Consider the following 7912-nt stretch of genomic DNA (forward strand, 5'->3'; position numbering starts at 1 on the left):
ATGGGTTTTTTTGGGCTTGGAGGTTTTTGGTTTTTTACCCTTTTGTATCTGGCTTTTCTGTAGCAGCCTCTTAGCTGTTTCTCTGCTTTGGTTTGTTTGGGGTTTTTTTTTGGAGGTTTCACTCTGCAATCATGAAACACGAGGGTTTGGGTCACCTGGAGCAGGCACTGAGCATCCCCTGGGCTGGGGAAACTTTTCTGTCTGCAGGGCTCTAAAACACTCAAGTTTCATGGTGGGTTTTGGTAGAAGCGGTGCTGCCCTGGCACGAGCAGCCCCAAACCCCCAGGATGCAGAGGCACGTTGCAGCAAGAGCCAGTCTCCACCTTTCTGGGTTGTTTTTTTTTAGGGGAAGAAAATAAAAACCACAGAACTGCGAGCAACAATGAGTGCCTTGACCATCTCCTGTCGGCCACGCCGGGCTGTGCCCGCTTCCGCGCCGGCGGTAGGGGCTTGGCCGATTTATCTGGCAGTCGTACCTGCTTCCCTCGTGTGCCAGGCTGGATCTTAGCTGGGAAGGGCTGCTGGGGCAGACAGGGACACATCCAGGCCACCACACCGGTGGTATCCACCGCTGAGCAGGGCCAGGCCAGACAATCACAGGGCAAGTGGAGGTGCTGGGTACCAAACCCACCGGCAGCACAGCGCCAGCACCCAAAGGGTGCACTCGTGGCTCCTTGCTGCCCTGACAGTATTTTTTTGGGCTAACTTCCTTCCCCTATCCCCCCCCCCCCCCCCCCGCCTTTTTTTTTTTTTTTTCTTTTTAATTATTACTATTATTTTTTATTTAAGCTGTCCTGCTAGGATTCGCGACCACTTCTGTTTCTCTGGCAGAGGGGCTGCCGGCCACAGGCAGAAGGAGCATGCTGCACGCCCAGCGGGGAGGGGGCCGGGGCGCGTCGCCGACAAGCACCACTGTACTGTACGTAGAGATGTAGGCAGAGGCTACGGGCAGGGGGCAGGCAGGGCGCGGTGCCCAGGCTTGCCCACCTGGCAGAGGTAGTCTTCACCACCCTGTGCCTAATTGAGCACCCATCGCCTCCTGCCCCGCCAGGAGAGGGAGACCAGTGCTCCCAGCCACCGAGGGTGAGGAGCAGGTGGGTGGCTTTGCCCGTAGCCTCTGCGTACATGGGTACTTCTGCACACAACTGTCTTAAAACAACTTTTTTTTTTTTTTTTAAGAAGTCAATAAAAACCATGCATCGGAACCGCTCTGTGTTTTCCTTCCAGTAGCCTTGCCTGCTGTGCCTTTGCCTGCACCTCAAGCCCAGGCATCGGTCAGATCAGGGGAAGAGAGAAAGGGAGCAGTAGGGTTGGTGGGGCTGGGAAGATCGTCTCCCTCTCCTCTCTGTTTGGGCTGCAGCTGGGCCGGACATCAGCCACTGGAGCAGGAGCTGAGCCTGGCCCCACGCTGGCCTGGGTGCCCAGCAGCAGAGCCCCAACACAACCCCTCTGGCCAGAGCCCACGGTTTGGCGAGGGCACTGCTGACCCAGACCCTGTGGCTGTGGCTGATACAGCCCACCTGACCATCCCTGGAGCCTAAAAAAGAGGCTCCGGTCCCACATGGCCCATGCACCACAACCCCCATACAGAGGGAACACGGACAACTCTCAAAGGATGTAATTCTGAAAGCGGGTGCAGGCACAAGCAGGGGAAGCGACTTTCCCCAGGGTGACACAGCAGGATCCCATCCAGATGACCAGGGGGTTTGGATCCTGAAAGACACAGATGGCTCTTGTGTAACAAATCGCCAAATTCGGTAGTAGTTAAAACGCCTCTTTATTGATATACAAACCTAGCAACATTTAAGCCAACTAAAACATTAAATGAAATAAAGCACAATATAAATAGAGCATACATAACAACATGGCCTCAGCGGAGAGCAGCAAACTCACCCTAACTTGTGCGCTTGACAACTGTCCATGACCTCCACCACAGGGTCTAAGCAATCAGAGCAGCTTTGTCTCTCCTAAACCCCTTTAGATCCAAAACCAGCAGAGGTGAGACCACTGCTCCTCTCAAACCCATCGCAAGGTTTAACAGTTTAACATTTCTACAACCCCAGAGCTCAAACAGATTAAAAAAGCATCATCCCCACGCTGCTAGAGACAATCTGTTGGCGTCTGCTTGCCACGATGCCAGGAGGAGAGAGGGAGATGGCTGTAGTGGACGGGGAACCACACTGCTGAAGTTGTTCCTTGCTCTGTCGCACCTCAGCTACATCCATTGCACAACATTCACGAGTGTAAGGCACTAGAGAAATGTTTTCACAGGTTTGAACTTCAGTTGTTCTTACAATTTTGGCAGTAGCACACTTCAGAAGTCCTCCCAGCCCTTTCAAATCTGGTCTTGGGAGAACAATAAAAGCATGAAGGGGCTTTGGAGAAGTAAATTGGTGCACCTGATCATCAGAAGCAACAGTGGAGAAGGGACATACTGGTGCAGTTCACAAGATGGCAGCCTCTGCTCAGGAGACCTGCACTGGGTACCTGCCCAGGACGTGGGGAGCCCTTCTCCCACAGAGCCCAGGTCTCCTGTAAACAGCATGAGCCATCACATGTGCACAGCTGGGAACAAAGCAGAGGGTGACAGAAAGCATGCACGTTGTCTCAGGAGCAGCAAGGAGTTGATCTGGGCCAAAAAAGGTTTTCCCCAACTCTTCCCACAGATGCGGGAAACATGACCATCACCCAGCTGCCCGGCAGGCGGTCTGGAAACAACCGCGCTCCCAGTGCAGGTGTGCTCCTTTCCCCCAAGCGCGGCTTGGGTCACTCCTCTGGCAGAAGCACGTATGAGCAGGGACGTGTCCTGCCGCAAGCCTGACCATGAGATGCAGGAGAACTCGTCAAGGACTTTGGGGCCATTAGTCTGCCTCCGCTTACACTGGAAGAAGGGTGTAAGTGAAATCTGTTCCACTACAGGAAGAGCAGGGAAAAGGATTTGTGGGGTGGAAGAAATCGGAGTGGTGCCATGGTGAAAGGCAACAGGGCAGGACTTTTCTACGCACACACAAAACTGATCACGCCCTAGTTGGGACGGCTGACAACTCCCAAGCATCCATGCAGGAAGACCAGCATTGACAAATCAATAAATATTCATGTGAACACCTTCCTCTGGTGCCTCTTTCATTATAATTTACCATTCCTCTTCACAGAGATACCTTATTCCAAACGGGCGGTACCTCCAAACAGAGTAAGTCAGCGTAGTGTGGCGTACCTGCAAAGCAGCGCTGGGTTTTGTGCTGTAACTCGGAAGCCAGCCTGACATCAGGAATGCAGCAGAGCTCTGAGACAAATGGGAGATGAGATATCTCAGAGCCATCTCAACAAACATTATGGGCAGCAGAAGATCCAGCCCCTCTGCTCCTGCTTCTCCTGACTGCATATGTCAGCTGGTACTGCAAGGAAGCGCTCAAGCAGAGAATTTTGTTTCCTTTAATGCAACGGGGCACTCACAGAGCACTCTACACCAGCCCAGGCTTGCTTCTTTAAAGAAAGAAGAAAATGTGTTACAGGATAAGCAATATAGCGAATAAATCCATTTCTGGGAGGAAAACAAAAGGGAAGGTGTCAGCACAGGCAGCTGTGCAGGCGCACGGGCTCCCAGCTCGTTTAGTCTAATAAACTCCAGCCTCAGACCAGCAGTGCACTGCAATAGCAGCTTCTACCACCCCCAGCGCTCGCTCAAAACTATCTGCTGACATTTTGTCTGCTCTGTACACTCAGCACCCAGCTTTCCAGGAAGAAAATCAAATGACAGACACCACCAGTGCTCAAACACCTCACCTAAGGCTTTAAGGCATTTACAAATATTTGAAGTTTTCATTTCCTGCCTCAAATGCAAAGACTGCTCTTGCTGAAGGCTATAAGCACGCTACAATCATAATGCTTAAGGAGAGTTTAAAGTGCAAAGAAAACTTTCAAATGCTTTTCAGAGACAGCTTGAAGACATTTGATGACATGAACCCCATCCTTCCCCGAGTCCTGCTTCCTGACCGAATGCTTTTTTAAAAAATAAAAATCCAGACAATGTTAAGGAAAAGGTAGTTTAAAACAGAAAAACATCCTAAAATGGGCAGAAATTAACCTGACCAAGCATTATTATAAAATCATTTGGGAAGACAAATCTGAAGGTTGTGAACATTTTGCTAGACAGTAGCAGCAGCCAAGTGTTCCGTTATAAATAAGAACAATTTATTTAAAGTTGTTTGCAAGCAACTTCCCCCCCCCCCCCCCCCCGCCAGACACGGAAACTACCTTGTTTCTATAGATTTCTTCCCAAAATGTAACCATTCCTTCACCGCAACGAGAAACACGAGAGGGAAATGTCTGCTGGAAAACGAGTGCTGCCACCACCGCTCTCGCCTCCTCAATAAGGCTGTCCCAATTCTGCCTGGAGCCGCTGCTATCACTCGGCACTTGTCCGGCATTGAGGCTGCAGAGGAAGATGCTCCCTGAGCTGGGAATCGGGGCCGATTAGCTCTCCAAGGCTGGGCTTAAGTGGTTGAATAATGGGCAAAGGATCAAACCGCAACCAAGCCTCTCCTTCCACCTCAGCTCAGGCACTCTGCCATCACCTTGCTTGTTTTTATTCCACTGTGCCTCACTCTCTGATGGGTAAAACGAACTAATGTGCTCAGCTGCCTGAGGAAGGAGATTAGAGGAGTGTTAAGTAGAGTGGGAAAACCCTGGCACAGGGAGAGGGAGGGTTAAATGATAGAATATATTGTGGCCAGAAACCTGCCTGGGAGTTCAGATGTTGGTATCTGCACCATCTGAAATCTGAAAGAACTTAAATTGATGCAGAGAGGCAGATCCATTGCTCAGACAATGGAACACCAGGTAGAAGGAAGAGAAGAACCTTGCGCACAAGAGGTCCTGCAGCAGCACAGGCCAGAGTTTGGAGGCGTTGTGGAAACAGCAACATGAGCAGTGGCAGCTTGATTGCAACAGCAGAAAGGAGGACTCCAGGCTTACACCAACACCTGCAGATGCGGTGAAAGTTTCGTGTAGCCTCCTTGCCGCAAAATAAGAAGAAACTGTCCAACAAGGCACATCAAATCTGGATGCTGGAGTCAGCAGAAGAAAACAAGAGAGAGAAAACCAGACAAAACTAAGTCTGGCGAAGATAGATATGAAAATCACCGTAACACACACTCCTGAATCAGAAAATATCACTCCTAATAGCTTTAATTTTATCCTCAGATCATTAAATATGAACAAAAAAGTCCCCCTTCTCTAATACCATTTTTATTCAAGCCTTTCAGCACTTGCTCAAGGATTAAACATGAGAAAAAAACATGTGACAAACAGTTGTCACTGATGGGCTAATAAGTTTATCCTAAAACGGGTTATGCTCAAGCTATAATATTTTAGCCAAAAGCGTAAGTTGTTTTCTCATACCAAACTCTGTTAGCTTTCCTTCAAGCGTTTCTCCCGCAAAGTTGCCTGCGTGAACAAAATCTATGGGACGGTTCCCATTCTGGACAGGACTCAGAGAACAGGTACCACCCCTGCGGCTGCTACAGACACAGACCTGCTGCTGCTTCCCCACAGAACGAGGCCGTTGCCCATTCCGCAGCAGGGGAGGGGGATACTATTTCAGTGTTTTCCTTCCAAGGCTTATAGTCTCACCATGCAGAATGAGAACAAACAGCCTTTCTCAGAAGAAAGCATTTTAAGGCACTTTAAAGGGTGAGAATCATGACATCTGATTTTACAGTCCACGTTATTTAGCATCTCAGATGCTAAGACTATGTCGTAGCAGCTTCCAAGATCTGATTTCTGATTTTCTAATTTGAAGGCGTACTAAAGGTGGTAACTCCAACTGATTTTGTTCTTTTTTTAGGCACTCTGCTTTCAGTTATCAGATAAAGCGATCAGTGTCTTACATCACCATTTAATACCTCTGGAAGAAAACATGACACTAGAAGGACCTTCCTCGGTCTTGGTATCCAGCACTATTTTAAAACATGCTATCCAACTGTCCCCTTGATGGGTATTCAAGTTGGTGAAGGCAAATTATGCTTTAACATTATAAGGTTAAAAATAGCTGCCAGAAAATTAAATTGACTAAGCCTGAACAGCAGCCGAAGACTACAGGTTTGGATATAAACCAAGAATTCACAGCAGGGAAAGCCAGAGTAGGCGTTAAGGAGCTGCAAGACTGACAATTATCAAATCACCTATCTCTAAGCCTCAAACAGCAAACGTAACATTACAGAAAGCATTGCTGTAGCTATCGGCACGATGGAAAATTATTTTCACTCTCTATTTTTGCTATTGAAAAGTCAATAGATCTAGGTATAAAATAAACCTAAACAGACACAATGACAAAAGTAGCTCATAAACCACAATTTTATTGTCAGAACTGCTGTGGGAAGAGACACCTGCATCAAAAGTTGTCTGAGGAACAAACAGGCACCTATAAATTAGGGAAAAGAAAAAGTAATCACAAGGAGGAATATAATCTGGCTGCAATTTAAATGATACTTCAGGAACGAGTAGCTGGTAGAGGACAGCACGCTGCTAACTTTCCAGTTTGGTCTTAACTATTCTAACTCTGCAGAGAACAAACCAAATGGTTGGAGCTCAGCACTCTCTCCAGGAGCTGCACTCAGTACTTTAGCTCACCTCAGCCACGTACTTTGTTCTCTCCCGAAGAAGTACCATGCCTCAGCAGCGACAACGAACAGTCAGTAAATTCTAACCAGAAGGGCTGCTCTAGGACACATCCTAAGTAAACAATGGAGGGACAACAGGATGGACAAGTGTTTTTGAGTGAGCTGGGGCACTGTTCCTGGGTGACAGGCTGGTAGAGCAGAGGTCCCCCTTGGTACAGGCACCCAGCACAGGAACAGTGGGATCGCAGTACCCTTCTACGTGGGAAAGATATGCAAGAAGCGATTGGATTCTAAACTGCTATTAGATGCCTTATGAACCTTTCATTTAAGCAATTAATCCTGATACACCAGGCAAATTTCAATTCAGAAAGCAGTAACAGGGGAATTTGGAACAAATTACAATCTCCGCCTTCAACAGCCCTGCAGGGTCATCTAAGCTGCTCAGATCCTCAAAAGCTGCCCCACTATAGTCATCACACTTCAGAGACTGGCGAATTTTTGCAGGTCAATTTGAAAGTAACTTTGAAATCCTCAAAGAGGTCACACACTACAAAGCAATTCACCATTCACAAAGGAGAGAGCACTTGAAAAGGTGACATCTATGTTCAACCTACTACACCACATGCTCACATCCTTAATTCTCTTTCACCCTTTCCCAACTCTCCAGTCCAAAGTTTCACAGCTTCCATACCACCCTTGACGAGGTGGGGGCTCGCTCTGACAACCTGTTTTAAGCTGTGAAGGTTTTGGACTTTCACCTTTCCTGCCTTAGGGTCACCCAACTCCTTTTGCATGCTGAGAACACCCGGATCATAACTGGCAGACCAAAGACTCAACCAAAAGCATGACCTGCAGCAACTACAGCAGCAGAAAGCAAACTTAAAACAAGAACCAGGCAAGGCTTTGAGCTCATATTTACACTACTGACGCTCACCATTTAGCTGAAAAAGAAAGTGCCCAAAAAAGGTTCCAGATCATAGAGAAAGTGTTTGTGATGGCTGACAGGGCAGACACCAGTGCAAGGTTGTGACTGAACTCCAGACAGCAATGAGACTGTGTGTGACAGAGACAGGGAAAAGGTTTAACAGATCTTTTTCAAGTAAATCAAGAGAATCTTTGCTTTTGATTGTGTTCACAATGGGAAGAAGAAAAAGATGTAAACGTGTCAACAAAACGCAGCATTCCCCCCCCCATCTTTACCATCAGTGTTTGAACTGGCGCGTTTTAACACTTGAAGGGGTGAATCCCAGCTGCACTGCCTGAAGCATCTGTATGAGAAGCACGATGCAGAG

Source organism: Leptosomus discolor, chromosome 8, assembly GCF_034619465.1.
Source record: "Leptosomus discolor isolate bLepDis1 chromosome 8, bLepDis1.hap2, whole genome shotgun sequence".
NCBI classification, from domain to species: domain Eukaryota; kingdom Metazoa; phylum Chordata; class Aves; order Leptosomiformes; family Leptosomidae; genus Leptosomus; species Leptosomus discolor.